Source organism: Urocitellus parryii, unplaced genomic scaffold, assembly GCF_045843805.1.
Source record: "Urocitellus parryii isolate mUroPar1 unplaced genomic scaffold, mUroPar1.hap1 Scaffold_49, whole genome shotgun sequence".
In the NCBI taxonomy this organism is placed as follows: domain Eukaryota; kingdom Metazoa; phylum Chordata; class Mammalia; order Rodentia; family Sciuridae; genus Urocitellus; species Urocitellus parryii.
In genome coordinates, this window is record NW_027554054.1 from 2,840,667 (window position 1) to 2,864,300 (window position 23,634).

At 39.2% G+C, this 23,634-nt stretch overlaps 1 pseudogene; it reads left to right on the forward strand.

The window, feature by feature from the left end:
- Positions 1-5,321: 5,321 nt before the first annotated feature.
- On the forward strand, positions 5,322-6,701 carry LOC144252654 (SERPINE1 mRNA-binding protein 1 pseudogene; annotated as a pseudogene).
- The last annotated feature ends 16,933 nt before the right edge of the window (positions 6,702-23,634 follow it).

Consider the following 23,634-nt stretch of genomic DNA (forward strand, 5'->3'; position numbering starts at 1 on the left):
ATACACTGTTTTAAACCACTACTATTGAGAACAAGTACAGAAGTTTATTTTAGATTTTTATTACAAAAACTGTGTTAGTGTCATTTACTTAAGTAGTCATTTAATGTAATTTAAATATGACCATTATGACATTGTTTTTTATGCTCATTAAATTGTTGTTTATTTTCAGCATTTTTTAAATTTCTCTGGGGATTAGTATTTCTTTGTTAGTGGTTTGCAGCTTTATACTGGCCTCCAGTCTCCGCCCATTGTAATTTACGATAACCATATTCCCGGTAGTTTTGTGATCATAACCATATTTTAAGGTTGGTGAAGTAGACTTTTTCAGTCTATATTTTTCCTGGGTCTTTTTTAAATTAATGCTTGAGGGAGTTCTAGCCATTATACCAGATTTTTAGTCTCCTCTTCCTAACCTGGTTGACCCTGTTCTACTGTTCCAGAAATGTTTATTTTATTGATATATTCAGTGTATTGACTTCAGTGTGTTGATCATTCAAAGAAAGAGAAGAACAATTATTAAAACTAGCAATGTTTGCATCTATCTCTGTGTATTATTATTGTATTTGTTGGATAAATTTTCTCTTTTAAAAATCTGATAATTTGCAGGTAGATGTCCTAAATCTGAGACAGGTTTTAAGTGGATTTGTCTTGCATATTATCAGGTAACATTTCTGGACCACTGAGTTTATGTTTGAACTAAACAAATTGCAAATGTTATTTCAGAAACAAGAATCCAAGAAGCTAAAATAATAGAAGAGAAAGCAGCTAAGATCAAAGAATGGGTAACAGTTAAGTTAAATGAGGTATTTGTTGCTATATTTTTTCTTTTCTTTTCTTTTACTTTATTCTTTTTTAGTAGGAAAACAATCAGAATATACAATCATCTGAGTGAAACAAAAAATTCAAATCAGTTGATGGTGCTGCTCTTTTTTGGTAAATCTGAGATAGGTAGCTTTTATTTTAACATCCATTGTATTTCAAAAATTAAACAATTGATAGACATCTGATGATCAGTGTAAATAGTCTCACTCTAATTACTTAATTTTAGTTCTAATTAGTTAATTTTAAATAATTATAGAGCATATCTGTATATATTATAAAATTAATATATTTGGTATCTGAAGTACAGATTAAATACTGAAATAGTTTGGTTTCAAATAATTTTACAGTGGAAAAAACTTAGGGGGGCCAGGCGCGGTGGCACATACCTGTAATCCCAACAGTTGTGGAAGCTGATGCAGGAGGATCACGAGTTCAAAGCCACCCTCAGCAAAGGCAAGGTGCTAAGCAACTCAGTGAGATTCTGTCTCTAAATAAAATACAAAATCGGGCTGGGGATGTGGCTCAGTGGTTGAGTGCTCCTGAATTCAATCCCCAGTACCAAAAAAAAAAAAAAAAAAAGCTAGGGGGTGAAAACTTGCAAAACTCTCAGTTGTGGAAAAATTAATATTGGTGCCATAATTATCTAGTTTGATAGCCTATGATGATAAATTCATATATTTGCATGTCATTTTATTTTACTGCATTTGGAGTAAACATATTAATGTTTTCTAAATATAATTATTTATTAGCATGTTTTAGAAATGTTATTCCTATGTAAGAGAATATCACTGTGTTGTTTTAGCTGGAATTGGAGAATCAGAATCTTCGTTTGATCAACCAAAACCAAACTGAAGAGATAAAAGCATTACAGTCAAAACTACAAGGTATAAACATTTTCACCAAGATATCCTAGTTGGATTTATTTGGCTATATAGGATTTACTATTTTTTACTTATGATTTAAAAATTTTATTATAAATATGGTATTAGGAATTATTTTCATGAAATGAAGGAATTTCCAAACAAATCAGAACTCAAGTGAATGTATCCAAGTGAATGTTGGCCCTAAATGTGGAAGGTGATGATATACAAGTTTACCAAACTTGTTACTACATAGGTTAAAAAAAACATGGACAGGTAGTAATTTTGCCTTTTTCTATTCTAAAGTGCATTTAATTTGTCCTCATAGTAAGTTGCATAGAGTTGATTTTACAGAAAGTATTATTTATTATGTTAGCCCAGGATGTCAGGGATTATGGACAGTGTATACCAATCTCTAATAATGATGGTGTTTTGGTCCTTCCAACCCATGTAGTACTCTATCTCCTGGTTTTCTTAAAGAACACAGAAGACCTATGAAGCCAGATAGTAGATTATAAATATTTGTATTAGAGGTATGTACTTCAAAAGGCCGAGAATACTCTGGCCTCTGAAAGAAAAGTCTCTTTTCGTGGGGATTAAGGAATCATGGACATGATACACTTGTATTTGCCTGGGGGACTTTGGAGAAAGCTCCTTGGCTTGCTATGTGCCCTGAAAATGACATTAACCTCCAGAGCTATTTATAACATTTGATTGTTTACAAATAATTAAACCAAAAGGAATATTTGCTACACTTCAGATAATTCATAACAATATTTTATAGGCTCAAAAGTAACTTTTCGGTCTGGGGTTGTGGCTCAGTGGTAGAGTGCTTGCCTATCATGCTTGAGGCAATGAGTTTGATCTTCAGCACCACATAAATGTAAAATAAAGATATTGTGTCCACTTAAAACTAAAAAATGAATAAAAAAGTAACTTTCCATAATGTAAAAATTGGGTAATGTGGTTACACCACATATTTCGTCTTTGAGCTATAAATCAGCACTTTTTAATAGAACTTTCTGTGATTTAAGAAATATTCTTTACTTGTGCTGTCCAGTATGATGACCATGAGCCACATATAACTATTTGAGAGTAAAGAACTTTTATTAGTCATGAAGTATGACTCTTGTGACTGAAGAACTGAATTTTAAATTTTACTTAATTGATTTAAATCACCATATTGAACAGCACAGCTAGACATTAGTGAACAACCTGAAAAGTATAAACTAATTTGAATATTTCATTTCAGGTATATTTGCTTTAAAAATCAGTTGTTATTTTCAATTTTGCTTTGTATCCTAGTTTTCAACAGTGATTGAAATTCTTACAACCTGAATGTTTTGAGCAGAATTTGATGATGTGAATAAATTCTTTGGATTTTCCAATACATGGGATTACTTGCTTTTAACTTCAAAACCTAAGGTTGAGTAGTGTAACTATCTTTAATTGAGATTTTCTTAGTACACTATTCTGGTGAAAGCCCCTCAATTGCACATCAGGTTGAAAAAGAGGTGAATCCAGCAAGGTGTACTATAATTTATGCTTATACTACATGACCTAGTATAGAGGTTTTAAAACTTCGTTTAGCAATGGAATCCTTAAAAGGAGGAAAATTATGTAGAATTTGAGCAGGTAAAAGAGGTAAAAGCAGTGTTGGGTGATGGTCCAGAATTCTACAAACTTGGCCTTTTCCATGCCTCTTTTTGTATCCTCTGGGTCTCACAAAATGCACTGGGAAAATATTGGTATGGTAGGAAGAATATGGGCTTTGAAGAGAGCTTTAATGCCTTATTACTTAATAACTGTTGTATCTCCAGAACATTTTTTTACATTAGTAAAATTGTCATTATAATAGTGCCTTCTGATTTCATGTAGGAATATATAGACTTATTGATTACAGGGCATTTTGTTACTGCATATTAATACTTACTTGATCATTTTCTCTACTTGTATGACAAAAATAAGTGCCTTCATGGCTGATCTGGAGTTTCATATTTAGAATTAAAGTTTCAGATTCGTGTGACATTTACCCTTATTGAAATAGATTGAACATACTAAGCCCACTAAAAATTGTTATTTTTTCCGATTTTTATTTTTATTTTTTAGTACCAGGGATTGAACACAGGGATCCTTACCACTGAGCCATATCTCCAGCCCCTTTTTTATATTTTCTTTAGACAGGGCCTCACTGAGCTGCTAAGGCTGACTTTCAACTTCTGATCCTCCTACCTCAGCCTCCCAAGTCACTGGGATTACAGGCTTGTGCCACCGCACCCAGCTCTAATATTCTTGACTTGCAATTTTTTGTCTTCATTGCAGCCTCTTAGATTTTAAAGACTAAGAGATACTGATAATTGGAAACTAGGCTTGGAGAGGAGAAAAGATATATTATATCGTGAATATAAGATGGTATTTAAAAAAATATATATGCATGTACATTTGTCCCTCAGTATCCATAAGGGATTGATCCCAGGATCCCTGTAGATACTGGAATCTGAGAATGCTCAAGTTCCTTATTTAAAACGGCACAGTATTTACATATAGTCTATGTAACTCCTTCTATAATTTTAATCATTTCTGGATTGCTTATAATACCTAATACAATATAAATGTTTGTAAATATTAGTTACACTCTATCATTTAAGGAATAATAAGAAAAATATCTATATGTGTTCACTACAGAGGCAGTCTTTGTTCAGAATATTTTTTAATCTACAGTACATTGAGTTCACAGATATGAAATCCATGGATGCAGAGAATCAAATGTATGCAACCATTACAATCACATTGTGAATTAGTTCTGTGAGAGATGATCAACACAAAAACATTAAAAGATACATCTAAAAGAACATAATATATAAAGATATCTTTCTTATCCACTGCTTAATTATCAGTTGCTACTTAGCTTATCCCTTTATCCAGAGTGAAGAATTTCATTTTTGGAAACTCCTCTCTAGGATCTCCATGGTTTTGATCTTATAAGCAGGAGTGTTAAAGGTCCTTGAGATGAATTAAATCACTGATTAGGTGAATTACCATATGAATTTTCTAAATTTTATATCTGCCCCCTCTTCCCCCTAACAAAGTGATTAAGGTTCTTTATGTTGTGATCACCATGAAGCAAACCCCTCCATATGCTTCCTTCTCATTATTAACTAAAATAGGCAAAAATTACAGTGATCAAGTGATATTTGTACCCATGGTAATCTATATTTCCTTTGGTTGTTTTGGCAGCCAGTACTTCAGACAATGGCATTATCACACAATTTTTAACCAATATTAACAAGTATTTAACAATACTTGACTTTTTAAGAAACTGTAATGCTCTAGTTATTTATAATCAGGTTTTAGTTTGTGTTTCTTGTTTTTATTTGACCACTGCTCTTAAAGGGATTTGTTTTCTCTCTGGAGTCAAGAAAATATTTTGGATATTCGAAATATTAAAAAAAAAAAACAGACCCATGATGCTTAACAATGGGGCTCCTCTGTTACTGTGCCTAAATTATGATAAACTTGAGACTTTTTTCCTGATGTAAAGAGTAATTTGTCGATCTTCTGGGAAGAGCTGAAGCAGGCGCTCTTGGCTCTGCGCCGCCCGCTGCAATCCGTGGAGGAACGTGCCGCCGAGCCACCATCATGCCTGGGCACCTACAGGAAGGCTTCGGCTGCGTGGTCACCAACAGATTCGACCAGTTATTTGATGATGAATTGGACCCCTTCAAGGTGCTGAAAGCAGCAGAGAACAAGAAAAAAGAAGCCGGCGGGGGCGGCGTTGGGGGACCTGGGGCCAAGAGCGCAGCTCAGGCCTCGGCCCAGACCAACTCCAACGCGGCAGGCAAACAGCTGCGTAAAGAGTCCCAGAAAGACCGCAAGAACCCACTGCCCCCCAACGTTGGCGTGGCTGACAAGAAAGAGGAGACGCAGCCGCCCGTGGCTCTTAAGAAAGAAGGAATAAGACGTGTTGGAAGAAGACCTGATCAACAACTTCAGGGTGAAGGGAAAATAATTGATAGAAGACTAGAAAGGCGACCGCCTCGTGAAAGGAGATTTGATAAGCCACTTGAAGAAAAGGGTGAAGGAGGCGAATTTTCAGTTGATAGACCAATTATTGACCGACCCATCCGAGGTCGTGGTGGTCTTGGAAGGGGTCGAGGAGGCCGCGGACGTGGAATGGGTCGAGGAGATGGATTTGATTCTCGTGGCAAACGTGAATTTGATAGGCATAGTGCAAGTGATAGATCTTCTTTTTCACATTACAGTGGCCTGAAGCATGAGGATAAACATGGAGGTAGCGGATCTCACAACTGGGGAACTGTCAAAGATGAATTAACTGACTTGGATCAATCAAATGCGACTGAGGAAACACCTGAAGGTGAAGAACATCCAGTGGCAGATACTGAAAATAAGGAAAACGAAGTTGAAGAAGTTAAGGAAGAGGGTCCAAAAGAGATGACTTTGGATGAATGGAAGGCTATTCAAAATAAAGATCGTGCAAAAGTAGAATTTAATATCCGAAAACCAAATGAAGGTGCTGATGGGCAATGGAAGAAGGGATTTGTTCTTCATAAATCAAAGAGTGAAGAGGCTCACGCTGAAGATTCGGTTATGGACCATAATTTCCGGAAGCCAGCAAATGACATAACATCTCAGCTGGAGATCAATTTTGGAGATCTAGGCCGCCCAGGACGTGGTGGCAGGGGAGGACAAGGTGGGCGTGGGCGTGGTGGACGCCCAAACCGTGGCAGCAGGACTGACAAGTCGAGTGCTTCTGCCCCTGATGTGGATGACCCAGAGGCATTCCCAGCTCTGGCTTAACTGGATGCCATAAGACAACCCTGGTTCCTTTGTGGACCCTCCTGTTCAAAGCTTTTGCATGCTTAAGGATCCCAAACGACTAAGAAATTAAAAAAAAAAAAAAGACTGTCATTCATACCATTCACACCTAAAGACTGAATTTTATCTGTTTTGAAAATGAACTTCTCTTGCTACACAGAAGTAACAAATATGGTAGTCAGTTTTGTATATAGAAGTGTATTGGTAGCAGGGATGTTTTCATAATTTTCAGAGATTATGCATTCTTCATGAATACTTTTGTATTGCTGCTTGCAAATATGCATTTCCAAACTTGAAATATAGGTGTGAACAGTGTGTACCAGTTTAAAGCTTTCACTTCATTTGTGTTTTTTTATTAAGGATTTAGATGTTCCCCCAATTACAAACTGGTTTTAAATATTGGACATAATATCAGTTTTAATGCCTGCTTTGCATTTTCACACATGGTCAGCTGGGACATGTAAACTTTGATTTGTCGAATTTTATGCTGTGTGGAATACTAACTACTTTATGTATTTTAACTTAGTTTTAATATTTTCATTTTTGGGGAAAAATCTTTTTTCACTTCTCATAATAGCTGTTATATATGCTAAATCTTTATATACAGAAATATTAGTACTTGAACAAATTCAAAGCACATTTGTTTATTAACCCTCGCTTCCTGCATGGTTCATTAGGTTCAAATTATACCCGATTCACAATTTCAACTATATTTACTTTCAAAATATGTGACTTTCCCATTTTAAAAGCCAAGCTAGACACTTTATTTGTGGAAGTTGTTTGAGCTACTTAGTGTTGATAAACACATCCTGTCAAGTGTTATGGATATAGGATTTCTACCCCCCCCCAACAGGGTGAGTGGAATAAGTTGATTTGCTCTAATGGGTAATGTTTAGACTTCTGTAAAATAAGTGTCTGGCACTTGCTATGATTTTTGTTTGATAGGTCCCCAAATCAGAATGTTACATCTGTAATCAACAACCCTTTTAACCTTTCTTGTTCTGAAGAAACCAAAGGGCACTGGTTAGTATGGTGAGATGGGGAGAGTCTTCAATTTTTGAAATTTGGAATGCAGACAGCTTTACTTTATAAGGTTGGAACAGCAGCACCATCCATAAAACATAAGCCAAAAATCTTTAACTGTTGAAAAATGATTTCCTATATTGTTACTATTTGGTCTTAAATTGTTAGATGAATATTTGTACCAGAGAAGGTGATAAATATCTTTTCCCTCTTCCTTTATTAGAAAATTAGGTAATTAATGGATTCCTTGAACAGGAGCATCACCACTTACTAAACACATGGATAGAATGATCAATAAACAGGTTTTGTAGTATTTTTTTTATTCTGCCACATTTATTGATTAAACAGGGAAGGGATTTTATTTAAAGTTTTAACTTCTGTCACTTGTCAGTTATTTTCTACCTCTGGTAAGGTCCAGTTTTTAAAATATTGGAGATTTTAAATTTAACATGTCTGCTATGTAGTTGATTGGTTTTCACTTATACTTCTGAAAAAAAGATTGTACAGTACAAAAGTTATTCGTTTGGATTGGATGTATCAATCTACCTACTAGTCTTGACATCTTAGTAAGAGGTAATTGTTTTTTAGTGATGGATAAACTTGTGCTGGTGTTTTGGATCTTATGATGCTGAGCATATTCTGCACTGGTGCTAATGTCTAATATAATTTTATATTTACAAAAAGGCCTGCTACCCAGAGGCAAGTATTAATTTAGTCCATATGGATTATTGACTCCTTTTGAAATTGCAACATACACACTCTTAAATTAGTGTGTTTAGACTTTAAGGATTCAACTCTTCTGAACATGTTTATAAATCTCTTGATTTCCAGCAACATATTATAGACAACATCTGTTATTCAAAAACACTTCAAGTTTCATTTGCTGTCAGCCATTGTCACTAGAGAACACACAGCAATATCTGGTATGTTGCAAGCTTTCAAGATAGCCTAAACTTGAAAAAGTTGATCCATTAGTTGTGTTTGATGGATGTGAATTTGCCTCCTAGTTCACTTTGTGTCAATAGCTAAAACTGTGAACCTAACTTTCTCTTATTCGTGGGTAATAACTGAAAATAAAGATTTATTTTCATGCTCACTTCTTAAAAAGTTATAAAAGCAATCAAATAGGAGCCCTCATTGTCATGTGTTTCCCAGCTTCTGACCTCTGCATACCCTCAAGATGTAATGCTCATTTAAGTTTTAAAAGTATTACATTTAGGTATTATTTGATAAACTTATTTGGGAGAGATCCCCATCAGTGACAAAATTGGGAAAGTTTAAGTTCAGGTAAAATGAATTTCAAGGGTTTATGTGACGATTTTCATTTCTCTTAGAAAATCAGGTTTCCACTGAAAATCATAATGCCAGTTTTCAATGGCTAACTGGGTATAGTACTCTAGAGAGGAAATTTCTTAATGGATATAGGTTCCTTAAATAGTGTGACTGAAGTTTTGGTGAATTTTTATCTTGATGCTTTTAAATGAAAATAATATCAAGAACTGAAGCTTTTAAAGACATTTACAATTGTACTGAAATGACTGGGGGTATGATTTACTAGTTGAATACTATTTTAAGACTTGAGTTATTTAAGCTCTTAAAATGTGTCACAAGATAGTATACATCTAGTACCTTTATTCAATTTTATTTTTTAAAAATGGAAGTAAGACACATCATCTCCAGGGTTGTAAATATATTGGGGACTTATATTTGGTATGGGTTTGGAGGGAGAATATTAAGTATTCATTGTTATTCTTCTAATTGATAGAGATTGCACTGAAATAGAAAAGTATTAATAGGTAGTTGCATACAAAGTCTAAATACTGTGTATTGAATTTTAAAAATAACTTTTAAGAGCACTAGCTGGTGGAAGAAATCAACAGGTATTAAAGTTAAAAAGGAGAAATGTGAAGTCGATAGATCCTGACATTGACTGAAAGGTAAGACTATGCAGGTACCTTAAAAGGACATCTGTCCCAACCTTCAGCTGATATACAGTTCTGCTTTCTAAAGAAAGTGCGTAGAAAATATATTCTAATTAGAACATTTGTAATAATAATGAGATTGATGTACAAGTGATTGTTAAACCCTACTGAATGCCATATCTAAGTTTACTGAGAGCCCAGAAACTTGATTATTATTATCTTTTTGGCAAGCCTGTGCCTAGTAGCAAAGGCAGTAAAACAGTACCTGATTAAACTTAAAAAAAAGAAAAAAGAGTAATTTGTCTTAAAGTTTTTATATGCTTTTTTTCTATGTTTAACAAATTGACATAAACAATTCAGATCTTAATTTTGATTAATGACCTTTTAGAAGTTCAAGGTAAGAAGTCATCCATGGTTTCCACACCAAAACTTTCGGAAGGGCAGCACCTGAGCAATTTGAAGTTTGGGTGCTTTTTATCCCGAGTGAAGAGTCCTCCTCAAGTAGTGAAATCTGAGGAAATGAGCAAGATATCTTCTAAAGAATCTGAATCCACAGAAGGAAAAAAGACAGAAGGTATTTATGGACCACAGCAATTTTTAAAAGAAAATTTTTTTTGCATTTTTTAAGAAGGAAAAATCATTTACTATGGTTAATTCAAATACAGCTTAATTTTTTTGACAACTTTGATGCTTTATAAGAATATTTCTAATGAGCAATATAGCATTGAACTTTGTATATCTGGTTATTTTGTCTTCTGAGGGTTTTAGCCAGGGTGCACAAGAAAAACTGATATTTCTCATCTTAACATTTTTCTTTGCAGCATACAGAAGTAATACTTAAATTTTAAAGTTTACAATATTCCCCTCAAGGTACTTGGTTTAGCTGAGTTTCAGATTAGAATATTTTTATTCATTATTTTTTGAAAATATTGAAAATTACCTAATATTAAACATGAAATTAATTCTGGCTTAGCAAACTTATAAACAAGCAAACACTAGGAAATAATAATAAAGTGACTGCAATGATTTTCCATTTGCTGCTTCAAAGAGGAAAATATCTGCCTACATGTTTAGACCCAGTGTCCTGTGTGCAGATTTCTACTCCTCCCAGTGTTTTATAGCCTCTCTTAATTTTGCTTTGTTGTGCAGCTGCTGGCTTTGACTCTCCCAGTGCAATCATTTTTGTTGGCTTTTTCCAAATATTTTAGCCAGGTTTCATCTCCTTTCAGTTTCAATTATCTTCTTCCAAAGGAGAAAAATTACAGCTCTTATAAGGTGTCCCTCTGCTGGGTTATGACATTTTGAAAACAACATGTTTTTCCAATCAGAAGGCCACTGAGCTACTTATTGTCTCACCCTCCTTGAATTTGCTTTGCTTTCTTAAGAAGCCATTTCCATCTCCTTCCCACTGTCTAGCAGTTGAGCACAGCCAAGGTTGTCTGTACCAAAACTCTGGCCCACAAACTGCCTGATGCAAACTTGCAGGGTGTGTTTGTTCAGCCTCTGGTTCTCCGACTATGAAGATCATAAGTATTTTTTCAAATCTCCTTTTCTGCTTTTCAGTCTAAAGTTTTAATTCACTGTTCATGAAGTTCATGGTGTATCTTATTAAGTTATAAATAAAAATAAGCTATATTTAAAGACATGTTCAAAGAATATTATTATAAAAACACAAAATATACCTGTAATATATGCATTCTACTTATGTAGTATTTCCCACTAAAAAGAGAAATTCAAGGGAGGCCTCAGGTATTATTGGAGACTGTGGTGTGCTTGGGGCTGCTGTGACAAAGAGAAGCAGTGCAGGTTGACATCTAGGTTTGCCGACTGCCTTCTTTCCACAACTTATCATGAGATGAAAACATCAGATTTATTCTACCCTCCTCAATCTTACGTTGACACCATCCATGACATTTTGCAAAGCATTTTCAAACAGACTGGTTCATTGGATTGTCAGTCTCTTGGATGAGAACCCGCAGCCTTTCTGTCCTATCCATGTTGTAGGCTCAGCACATGCCCTGCCAAATGGGGAGAGGGATGTGCCCACAATTATGTGGTGATGAACTGCAGGAGAAGACCCAGACACCAGCTTTTGAAGCCCCTTCTCACCATATGGGCAGGCCTGCGGCAGCTCAGCCACAGAATCTGAGCTTGTGAAAAACATCAGAAGACACCTACTCATGTTCCATCCAATTCAAGACGTCCCTATGATTATTCTGGTGTCTGGGATCCCTGCAATCTTAGGTAGACCTTTCCTTTGATGGAAAATTATCTCTGAGTTTGCTCAAACTTGCCTTCAGGCTCAAATTTCACCATTAAATGCTAAAGGTTATGCTTGTTCTCTCCTCTATCCATCTAAACGAGAGGCAATTGCTCCAGCAAAGAGGACCTATGCACTGCCAGGTGAATAACCTAACTTTGCCAGTGTCATAACCTGATCAATGTATTAATAGATTTGCAATGCCCTGTCCTTCCTTTGTACCCAACAAGACATATTCACCTGATACTGTCTAACAGGCTTTTCTGTCACATTTGACCCCTCCATTGCTCAGTGATCTCTCTCCCCTTTGGATTCTAAGTACCTATTGTTTAGACAACGTGGTTGATAACTGATCATCAGCAGGGAGTATTTGGGTGCCATGAAGGTAGATTCATGTCTCACTGCCCTACCATGTTGCCTCCTCCTTAAGGCAAGAGAGGGTCACTTTTATTTTTTGTCATCTACTTTATAGAGACTGGCAGATATAAAGAATTGGACAAGTATTTGTTGAATAATGCATTTAAATTAAAAAGGAGAAAGCTTTTTCTTCACACTGTGATTGACTTAGCACAGTTATTGTTCCACACAGTTAATAAGGACAGTGTTCATTTACTGGGCCTCCATTATTTGACAGCCATTGTTCTACCTGATCTGCAAGGGTTCCCTGATCTTCTAAGTGCAATAACTCAACTTGGGAAAAACAGAGGAAGAAAGATTAAGTAAATTGTACAATAATAAGGATCTGGGGGGAAAAATGTTAGATTGAGCTTGATCTCAGGTGGTCTGACTTCAGAGTCACGAGGTTAACTTCTGCTCTGTACTGCTCTTCAGTACTCAACTGACCCTGTGATCCCTTTCTGCACAGTAGTTCCTCACTGAGTGAGTTTTACTTTTTGGTCCCAGTGTTGACTGGCAAGTTGCCGTGGGGGAGAATGCAATTCTCACCTCAGATTCTTGGAACATAACTGTATTTAAATAGAGGATTTCTAACACAGTTTAGATTCTGTCATGTCTACAGTGAAAGGAAGAGTGATATCAAATACATCTATTTTTATACCCGTTCCCACTAGTTCAGCCCCAAATCCCCTTTCCATAACTATACATATATCTTTCTTGCAAAACATGCAAATACCCAAATAACCTGAGGGGAATTTCATTTTCCATGGACACTCTCTTCTAGCCATAATATGCAGCTGGCAAATTTCTCCAGAGCATGCTTAAAATATATATTTTTATCTCTAATAGAAATACCACTTGTCCTATTATCCCATTAAGCAGCTGAGGAGGAGAGGAGAGAGCCAGAGAAAGAGAAAAAAAGGAGGGATGGAAGGGGGGCAAAGAGAGAGAGAAAGACAGAGAGAGAGAGATTGATTCTGCTTTTCAGATCATGGCACTTGTTATGGTTTGGATGTGAGGTGGCCCCCAGAAGCTCACATATGAGACAATGCAAGAAGGTTCAGAGGAGAAATGATTGGATTGTAAGAGTCTTATTCCAACAGTGAATCAATCCCCTGATGGGGATTAACTGAGTGGGAACTGAAAGCAGGTAGGGTGTGCTGGAGGAGACGGGAATTGGAGTGTGGCTTTGGGTATATATTTGTATTTGGCAAGTAGGTGCTTCCTGATCACCATGTGAGCTATTTCCCCCACCACAGTCTTCCCCCATGAAGTTCTGCCTCACCTTGAGGCCTCCCCCCACATGGGAGCCAGCCTTCTGTGGAACCAAAACCTCTGAAACTGTGAGCCCTCAAATAAACTTTTCCTCCTCTATGATTGTTCTGGTTGGGTCATTTAGTCACAGCGGCAGAAAAGCTGACTTAAACAGCACTTGTCTCTTTCCAAATAAATATTCAAACTTTAAGGACTTTGGGGGTCTTGGGTATAAGATTTCTTTTTAATCACTTACACGTTTCTATTCTTAGCTTATTTAGAACCCAGAATCCATTTTTTCCCTTTAATCAAGAAAGGAAAAGAAAGAAAGAAAGAGACATATTCTTTTTTTTCCCCTAGTTGTAGATGGACATAATACCTTTATTTTATTTGTGTATTTTTTTTAACACGGTGATGGGAATTGAACCCAGTGCCTCACACATGCTAGGCAATTGCTCTATCATTGAGTCACAACCCCGGCCAAAGATATATTCTTTATTTGTATACATTTCTCTGGGAAGTCAAAGACTGCCATTTAAGGTAGCTCTGCAGGCCCTATGGGGCATAGCCTCAGGGTTTATCTCTGTTGGAGGTGCATCCCTGGCAAAGAGGGGCTTCCCAAAGCCCCCATAGCAAGAACATGCTGAAAAGAGCCATGCCCATGTCCCTAGTGTTGGTCCACTGTGTCAGCTCCAGCTTTGAAATGGAGAAATGAGATCTTTCTGACATCAAGAAATAACTTAGTGAAAGGAAAGGAAGGACCGAAGAGAGCCTGGCTTCTGTGGGGTCACTGCAGAATTGCCAGTACCTCGTCTGCACTCTTGTCTCTGAAACATCCAGCCTCAAGTCTCCTTCACTTGGTCCTCTTTCTTAGTGACGTTAGCAGCACTCCATTCCCCATCTCCTTTTTCTGCAATATATTTACTTCTCCTCCTTCGGTATATCAGAACAGTCACGGCTTCGTCCATTCCCTCCCTCAGCGTATTTCTCACCATGTCTACTGTCAATCCTTTGTCCGGATACTGGACAGAGCAGGGAACAGAACCAATTGCCACTGCAGGGAGCTTGTGTTATACACTGGAAGGAATAAGTCCAGATGCAAATAAACACATGCAGACATACAACTTGATGTTTTCCAAAGTGCTTTGAAGAAAAACGAAGTAAGGTAAGGCAAAAGCCAGTGAGAGGACAAGAGAGGAAAATCTGTATTTAGGTTGCTCAGTAATGGTTTCCTTGATAGGGTAATTTCAGAGCTGAGATCTGAGGAAAGTGGGGACATGAGTGTTAGAAGTAACAAAGTGCCACAAGAAATCAAACACGTGCTTGAAAGTGGGTCAGTGAGGCACAATTGTACCTCTGCAGAAGGGTACGCTCCCAGAGACAGTCCAGCAAGCAAACACCCCTCGATCCTGATAGGAAGAAATTGGAGGTACAATCTAGGCCATTAGCTAATTTAAAATTGGAGGTGGACATGGAAAATGGCTACAGTTGTGATTGGGTACCTGTTAAGAAATTTAAAATGTCGCCACTCTGGTCATATGATTCCCTAATGAAGAGGGGTCTATTCTGATCACTTGGTTCCCTAAGGCAGATAGATCCATTATACATCTGAAATAAGTTATAGTAATCATGCCTGTGTTGCATTACAGGGCCAACTTTGATAGAAAACATAAATCTTACAAAGAGCCAGGCCAATATTCGGGAGAAAAGTGTTCTGGGCAGAGGACAACAATTACAAAGACACTAAGACAAGAATATAACTGGTGGGATCGAGAACTTGTACAGAGGTAATGTAACTAGTGGGGAAGCCATGGCAGGAGTCTTAGGTCACCATGAAGGTTTGGGATTCCATTAGCAGCTGATGATGGGATTTAATCATGATCAAATGGGATCCTGGGAGGCAAACACTGGTAATGGGAGAGTGGCCGGTCAATGAGGCGACAGCACAGTGCCCCTGGCAAGAGAGGGTGATTTAACCCAGAAGAACAGAGGCAGAGATACTATGAAGTGATTGTCTTTTGAGGTTAGTCTCTGAGATAGATATGGGTTTACATGTGGTATGAAAATGGGAGAGAATTAAGAGGCACTTTAAAGATTTTAGCTTGAGAAAACAAAGAATGGTATGCCGAAAGTGCCATTCACTGAGAAACACAACCAGCAAAGGTGATTTAGGATAAATAATCAAAATTTCAGTTTTGAAACTCTAAAGTTTAGTATACCAATCATATATCTAGGTGGAGACGCTTAGTTGCTCAGAATTCAATAGTACCCTAGCAAATATTATTATGTAACAAAGAAACAACTGGGACAAAGTATGTCTCCTGTGACTCTCAGACCTCGTGGTCTTATCCAGGAGTTTCCAAACCTGGCTGCTGCTAAGACTCAACAGACGACATTTTTATAGTTCTGTGGCAACACTTCCACCACGCCACTCTGGACACAGTCTGTCGTTGCTGCCCTATGACCAGGCACAAGTTCAGTGCTTCCTCAGAAGCACTCCAGGGATTCCATAAATAATTCTACTCATGGGCCAAGATGTAGTGCACTGACAGGGCAAGAATCACAGCCAGAGAGATTAGCGCCAGCAGAACAGCTCAAGTGTGGTTGGGTATTTAACTCCACGTGTGGGCTTCCCATGTTCTCTCTCCCCACAGGGGCCTCCCCTGTCTTGAGTGCAGGCTCCTGCATGTGGTTTTCTGCCCGGGGAAGCCCATTGGAATCAGTCTAGGATTTTTATCAGGGGATGGTTACACAGGCACAAATGATCAGCCATAAGTATCAAGCCTCTGGATGCCTTGAAGGAAATCAGGTCATCAGGGCCCCGGAGAAGCAAATGTTCTTATCACTTGGAATTTAAAAAAAAAATCCATGTGCCCAGATGCCAGTCAGGGGCCAGTCATGCAAGCAGATCCAGTTTCCCACATTAACTCTTCTCCATCTAATTACAGATTTGGGGACAGGGTCATAGCACATATTCAGATGCCACAGTGATAGAATAGGACGAGGCAATCTGTAGCTTTGTTAGATGGCTGGGAACACTAACAGAAGAAGCCACATGCAACTCAGGATAGCCTACGCGAAGCAAATTTTCCCACACACAACCCAGCAGGGCATGGGAGAGGGGCTGGAGACCCTGGTATCAAAACTCAGTTACTGGGCAAATCACCTTACCACTCTCTTGTTTCATGTGTAAAAGAATGAGAGGTAGGTTGCTGACACCCAGAAGATGGTTCACCTCTAAAACTCCAGGTTGGAGAAAGCAGGAGTAGGTGAAAAGACACAGGCATGTTGGCCAAGCTCTTCCTGCTCCCTCCCTGACTCTTCCTGGGAACCAGAAAGCGAAGCCCACCTCTGCCCTGCATCTTCAGACTAGAGGTGCCTTGCCTGGAGCGTGCTGCAAGATCAAGAGAGGCAAAGACTGCTTTGACCTGACTTCCTCTCCACAGGAATGGTACCAGCAACAAGGCGGTTTTACAGAGGAAGGAAATGTACTTGTTTTGTGGGAATAAAAGACAGAGATTAAAACTTGAAGAGCCACCCGTGCCTTTGGGGGAATTTGTAAGTGAGGTGTGCTTTAAGAGAACCGTACTGAAAAATCTTAGATTTCCAGAGGGAGCTTTTTATCCTATTTTGTGTCCATAATCTTTTATGGCAGTTATGAGAAAACTGTGGCTGTCTGTTTCAAAACAGAAGTCACCAAGACGAAACAAGATACTAGAGTCTGTAACTAGTATTAGGAGATCTCAATGCCATGCCTCTCTATAATAGGATAAAGGGAGTTGGCTGGGAGGAGGAGGACCCCAGACTCCAAGGGGTAGGTCAGGACCCGTAAAATGGCAAAACCTAATGTGTTGAATCCCAACTCATGGGGCAGGTCACTGGTACATCCCCTTGTTCTGTTGTCCTCCCACCCTTTATGCTCTCGAACCTGCCTTACCTCCTAGATCTTTCTTATAAATACACCAGCACACATTGGTGTCCCTTAACTTCAAACGCACTGACCTGAATTAGCTCATCACCTGTCCATTTCTCTGTTCTTCCCAACAAAGTCTTCATGCAGGTTGTTCACACAGGATACCGCTTCAAATCACCCATGCACTGTTGGTCCTCCTCCAGATTGAGATTTATCCCCAACTATTCCCAAGGAAACTGCTGTCACCAAGGACATCAACAACCTCGATGCTGCTCCATCCAGTACAAACACGCCATTTTCATGGGATAAGTCTTTCAGTCATTGTTATCTCTTGGATCCATGGCCACTACAATCCCACAATTTTCCTTGTAACTTACATGTTACACATATGGGCACATGCCTATGGACACGCAGATTCATATATCCTTTGTCAGCTGGATGCATTTTTACATATTACACCAAAATAAAGACTATGTTCAGGAGGATCCCTTAGGTCACTTCCAAGTCAGTGCATCCTACCCTGGGAAATAAACACCCTTCTCCTGTGAGCATATCCTGAAGGGATCCCTGTGCTAGCAAGGGATAGCAAGGCCCACAGACAAGCAGTCCTCAGGCCTCCACGTGGGACTAGGGAACTTTTCTCTCACTTTACACTGGCCACATGGAGGATCACAGGCAGGTCTGCACTGAGGAGGAAAGACTCTACTTCTTTAAAGGCGTTGCAAAGTCACACTAAAAAAGGGACATTCCCCCTCTTGAGAATGAGGAAGAGGGACAGATTCACATGGATGAGATGACAATCTGCTCCCAAAACTCTGTGATTACAACCCAAGGAAGGATCTGTATCTCTTTGTTCTCCCCAAAACACCTGCTACATTTTTTGTTAGTTTTCTACTAGAAAAAAAAGTTTCATGTCCTTTCTGCTTTCAATGGCATCCATTAAAAGTGATAATGATAACAGCCCTTACTCAATGAGTGGCAGGCCCCACACTACACAATGTTTTTACATTTAATTCTCTTTAAAAAATTTTACATTGAATTATTAAGTACTTCTCCGTAATAATACTCTTATTATTCTCATTTCAGAGGTGAGGTATTAAGACTCATCAAAATTAAGTAACTTTTTGAAGGAGACAAAAAACATGTAGCAGAATTGGAACTCAAGCCTATGTGACCCCAAACTCACCATCTCCAGTCCTCATCCATCCCAGCTCTTATGAAATATTTGTTTAAAATTTGAGGGCTGAAGATTTGGTGGAAGTCACCTACAGAAACACTCTTCACATTGAACACAATTTTTAACGTCCTCTAGGTCAACACCTGGTTAGGCCCGCAGTCCCTCCAGGAATGAGGGAGACAGCAAGTTGACTAGGAACCCAAGGCCGTTTCTAGGGGAGAAAAGGCACCTTGTCATCGTGAGTGACTGGAGGAGACAGTGGGGCAGAGAACAAGCCAGACACATGGGCCCTCCTTTTACCTAGGTGGAGTGCTTCCTGATTGACAGTCCTGTCCAAGCCAGATCCCCCCAGTCTCTCTTATCAAATGACATTTACTTTTCAGAAGGGGAAAAGAGTGGGGAAAATTGGCAAAACAGGGTAACTGCTGGCTCTGAGAAACCAGATTTAGAGTGTGTGTGTGTGTGTCAGAGCACTTTGGTATTGAGAGGACAGGTCTTAACCAATGTGGTAATATAACAATGAAAACAAAGCACAGACTAGTTTAACATCAATCATCCATTTCCTCACATGAAACTTCTGAATAGTCTATGGGGCCAGTGACTGAGTAAATACAGACTATGTTCAGAAGGATCCCTTAGGTCACTTCCAGTGACAGTTGTTCACGTTGAACAGTGAACAAGTGGAGGCTGCCTTTCATCTTGCTGTTTCCATAGACGTGTTTGCTTGTTACTCCATCTTCCTGGCAGATGACGGTTAGTTTCTTAAAGAAGGGATTTTCTTTTTCTAATTCAGCCAGGTTCACCCTTAAGAGATAGTAGGAGAACATCACCATGCATTGCAGAAGCCATGCCCTTCACTGGCACTTGGAGCAATTCTTCAAACTAAGACCTCGTTCTTTTAAGCTAACAAGCTGAGCTGTATTACTTCAGTTTTTTTTAAAGACATAAAATTGGTGTTCCAGAAAACATTAAATTCAATGGCCCTTGGATAGCCCAATACCTTCAACTGGAGACACATTATTTTTCTTTCTTCAGAACTTAATAAAACCAGTGAGCAGACAGACACATAGGTGTCATCCCTGACCCGGGGCCAAGAGCCACGCTGGGCCCCAGAGGCCTTTCCCTAAGGTAGTGAGATTCGTGGACTTCACTCATGTCAGGCGTCCAGTTACCTATGAACTCACAGAAGGAGCCGCTACAGTGCCTAGACACTGGCTGGTGGACAGCGTTACAGCTGTCATTCTGACTTTGTGACACTGGTGATGTTGGCCTATCCGTGGCCTTCCAGCTACACCAAATCTTCTCTCATGGGAAATTGAGGTGACCCTATCCACCATTACCACCTTTCATAAGTGTGGAGCTTAAAATGCACTAAATTGACTGAAAGTATTTATGAAAGGATGTTCTAGACCACAACGTAGGACATGAACCTAAGAGTTTCTTAAATATCACTTTGATTTTGTCCTTAAGGAAGACATCACAAGCTTCAGTCTGTGGAGGACCAGCGGGTAGCACCCGCTCTTAGGCTTTCATTGTCACTACTTCATGATGCAGACACCTGAACTCTGCCAATCACATTTCCTCAGCCAAGGTCCGTAGCTCTGCCCACTAGGGCACTCCAGGGAGGCTAGAAGCTCCCGGAGGAGGGAGTTTGCTTCTTTTTGCTTCCTGCTCCAGTTTTACTTTGGTCCCAGTTTCCCATCTGTCCCCATCAGTGTTGGTGTAGCAACATTTCTCTTTCCCCGTAACATTCCAGAACTAGCAACCAATTTTGCAGTTGGTCCAGGCTCACCCGGCCCCATGGAGTACCTCCACACCGCCCTGTGCTTTTTTGTGCAAAGGTCTAGGTTGCAGCCTCGGGGTCCTCTGTCAGAGGTTGATTTCAGCCCTTTCTAGGACTTCAGATTTTAACCAATACAACACTTTCCCTGTTTGTCTCCCAGCCCAAAGGTGGCGGCTGCTTCTTGATGTTGCTATCTCCTTTTATCTTAGTATCCCTTTGTGTATCTTTTTTGCTTCTTCCACATCCAGTTTATGGTGTTGTGCTAAATGCACTCTGCTCAACTGATTGCTGTAGGTCCCCTCTCCTCACCTACTCCTCTCTAGTACAGATATATACATTAGTCAGACTTACTATTTCTTATACATCTTGGTTTCTCTGACACATCTGTACTTTTTATTTACTTCGCACAGTTGTTTTTCTTATGCAGCTTAGTTTCTCATACACGTTTATGCTTTGTTGTATTGTGAACATGCAACCTGTTTCCACAATTTTGTGGGTTCTTCCTCTTTTGCTCTTCTTCCTGAAGTGCTCTGCTCTTCTGTACTTCCTTCATTTACCCACTTCTACTAAACATGTGCATCCAAAGAACATTTCACTTTTCCTTTATTTTTAGTGGAAAACATAAGCACAATTCCAATGAGACAAAAAGACTGAGTTCTCAATGGAACTCAGGATTAAGAAGGAAGGGGGAGAAATCGAGAAACTGACCAACTGCAGGGTGTGTGTTGAAACTAAAGCCTGACTCACTTTGGGTGATAGTTTCAGGGAAGGTGTGGGAGCTCTGTGGTGGTGGAAACAGAATCCAGATTTTGGTATCTTGAATTGAAATGTTCATAACTAATTGGGAAAGAATATTAAATATTATGCTGGCAGACGTTGCATAGACCAAACAATAGCCATCTGTGGCACCCAAGTAGCTGCCAAGGTTGCTCTTGCCATCCAAATCCTGTTTCTATCAGCCAAGGCTTCATGCATACCTTCAAACCCTCACACCACAGCAGCAGGGGAGCAAATGAGGTACAGCCAAGGAGAAAACCCCAGCTATAAATAGAAGTCATTGGTCACAGTATCATGATTTGAAAAAGATCTATATGTGGGGTGTTCTCTAGGACTGGGACCATTTAGGAGAAGATGGCCATTGAAAGGTTTTTGAGGAAGAAAGGCTAGATTGGAAGAGAATCCTCTAATTTATTATTTCAAAATCACTTCAATATAATTGGATTCTCTTTCCAAATATAGACCTCAGAATAGTAACAGCAAGTTCCAGACCATGAGCGGTACAGCAGCTGTCTGCAGAGTCACTGCTGGTTACTGGGGGAACTCCGGCAAGTTCTGGAACATATTGATGGCAGAATTATCATTTTTCAGTAGCATATAATTTCAAAACTTTTTATGGTACTGAGTCAAGCCAAATTTGGATCTAGGGATATTCTTGGATATTAGAGCAAAGTGTGAACCCAGTGTTTACATTGAAAAGATTCCAATTTTTGTTTACAAGCAGCTAATTGATCAACAACTCATTCATCTGATATAATTTCATTCATTCATAGTTAACTAAGAAGGTTTGTTATCTGACCTGGGGTTGACTGTACAGCTGTCATCTGTATTTCTCTGTGGGGACTTTCCTCCTGTGTTCATGTAGGATCATTGCCATTTCCACTAAATCTGCCAGGATCTTTGTTAACTTCTCAGAAAGCTATTCCTGACTTCTTTCTCCTTGTCTTGCTATGGATTAAGTTCTCTCTTCTGTCCTTCCTTTGCTTTCTTCTCAGTGTTGATGTTATATGTTTTCTGGTTTCTTCTCTTGAACAATGCACAGTACAAAGATCTAAGCTACCTGCCAACTTCAGTGAGTTGATAGATGGGGTTCAAAGCTCTGTGGAGAGAAGATACCTGGTTTGACTGGGGTTCCTGGGGAAAAACAAGGTTGATTATTCACACCTACTCAGAACTGGAGAGCCACACAGACACGGCTACATTGTGGGTACTATTCTGCTTTTACAACCATTCTCTCTGCAGAATAATCCTGATTTGTCAAATGAGAAGAAAATAAAGCTGCTCCATTACCTTCCTGTCAAGGGGCATGTCACAAAGGGCAAGGCAGGATTAGCCTTCTGCTCTTTAACCCGAAAGTCTGCATTTCTTTCAGGAACAAATTCTACATCCAGTTTAATTCACAGAATTAAATAGACTGCTGGTGGTGACTGATATACCTCCAGCCCAGTGCCAAACCCTGTGAAAACAAGGACATAAAAGGAGACACTGGCCCTGCCCTCAAGGAACTCCCTTGAAGGTGGCAAGCACTTAAGATCCGAAGGCTGTGATAGCGATGGTGTCACTGCAGACCCTGTGAAATCTCCCATGGAGCGTTGATGAGTCTTCATTTAGTTGAATCTCATTCTTTTTCATAAAAAAACAGATCACCTTATGTCTATTAAGCTTTGCTATGTCTAGCATCTCTTAACTTCCTTGAGGAACATAGATTGGACGGTTACACTAGTGAGAATTGCCTCTGAACCCTTTCACAAAAGGCCTTGGAAATTAAGAGGAAGAACCTGATTCAGAACAGCCAGGTACTGATTCAAATTACTGCATGACCACATATTAGCTTAATTCCACGAAATGGTGATACCTACTTCTAAGTGCTTTCCAAGTGCCTACCTCAGGCCAGGCACTTTGTATGCCCTGATTCAAAGGTCCACTGTGTCCAAGCCACAACTAGCAACCCACGTCAATGTCAAAAATAGGAGTTAGCAAGTTGCTTCAAGCATTCATGTACAAATAAAATTGTACATGAAAGAACTGATGGTATAAACTGCTTGAGAGTGTTGCTTACTGTCGCAAGGTCTTGAGTAGCCACCGACCTTTCAAATGTCCTCAAATGACATTAATTTACTTGTTTTTGTTACTTTGAAGGGATGTCTGAAAGGGTATGGCTGGCGATCAATACTGTACTTAGAGAGCTGGACGAAAGGAGACAATGTCCAGTCCTTGGTGGAGGCAGGATGGATGGAGCTGCTCTCTGCTATCCTCTTCTGATGAGGCCCAGTTGCTGCACAGAATCTGGCCTTCTCTGTTGTAAGTTGTGGTAGAGAGAAGCAGAGACCTGGCAGCTAACAGCTGTGCTTACTCACAGAAACACCTGTCATGAAAACATGTTTAACTCAGGCCAAGAAAATATATGTATTCCTTATTAACCTGATCCAAATGGTGGGAACCATTTGGAACTCTCAACCTGGCCCAGGCTTTGCAATGGGGCTGGGGGTGATATGACTGTACTACACAGAAAATTGACCAGGCTCCACTTTTTATTTACTACAATGTCTATTACTCAGCGGGATGAATGTGTAATAATAATTTAGGATGATCACTGGTGAAGGAATACACG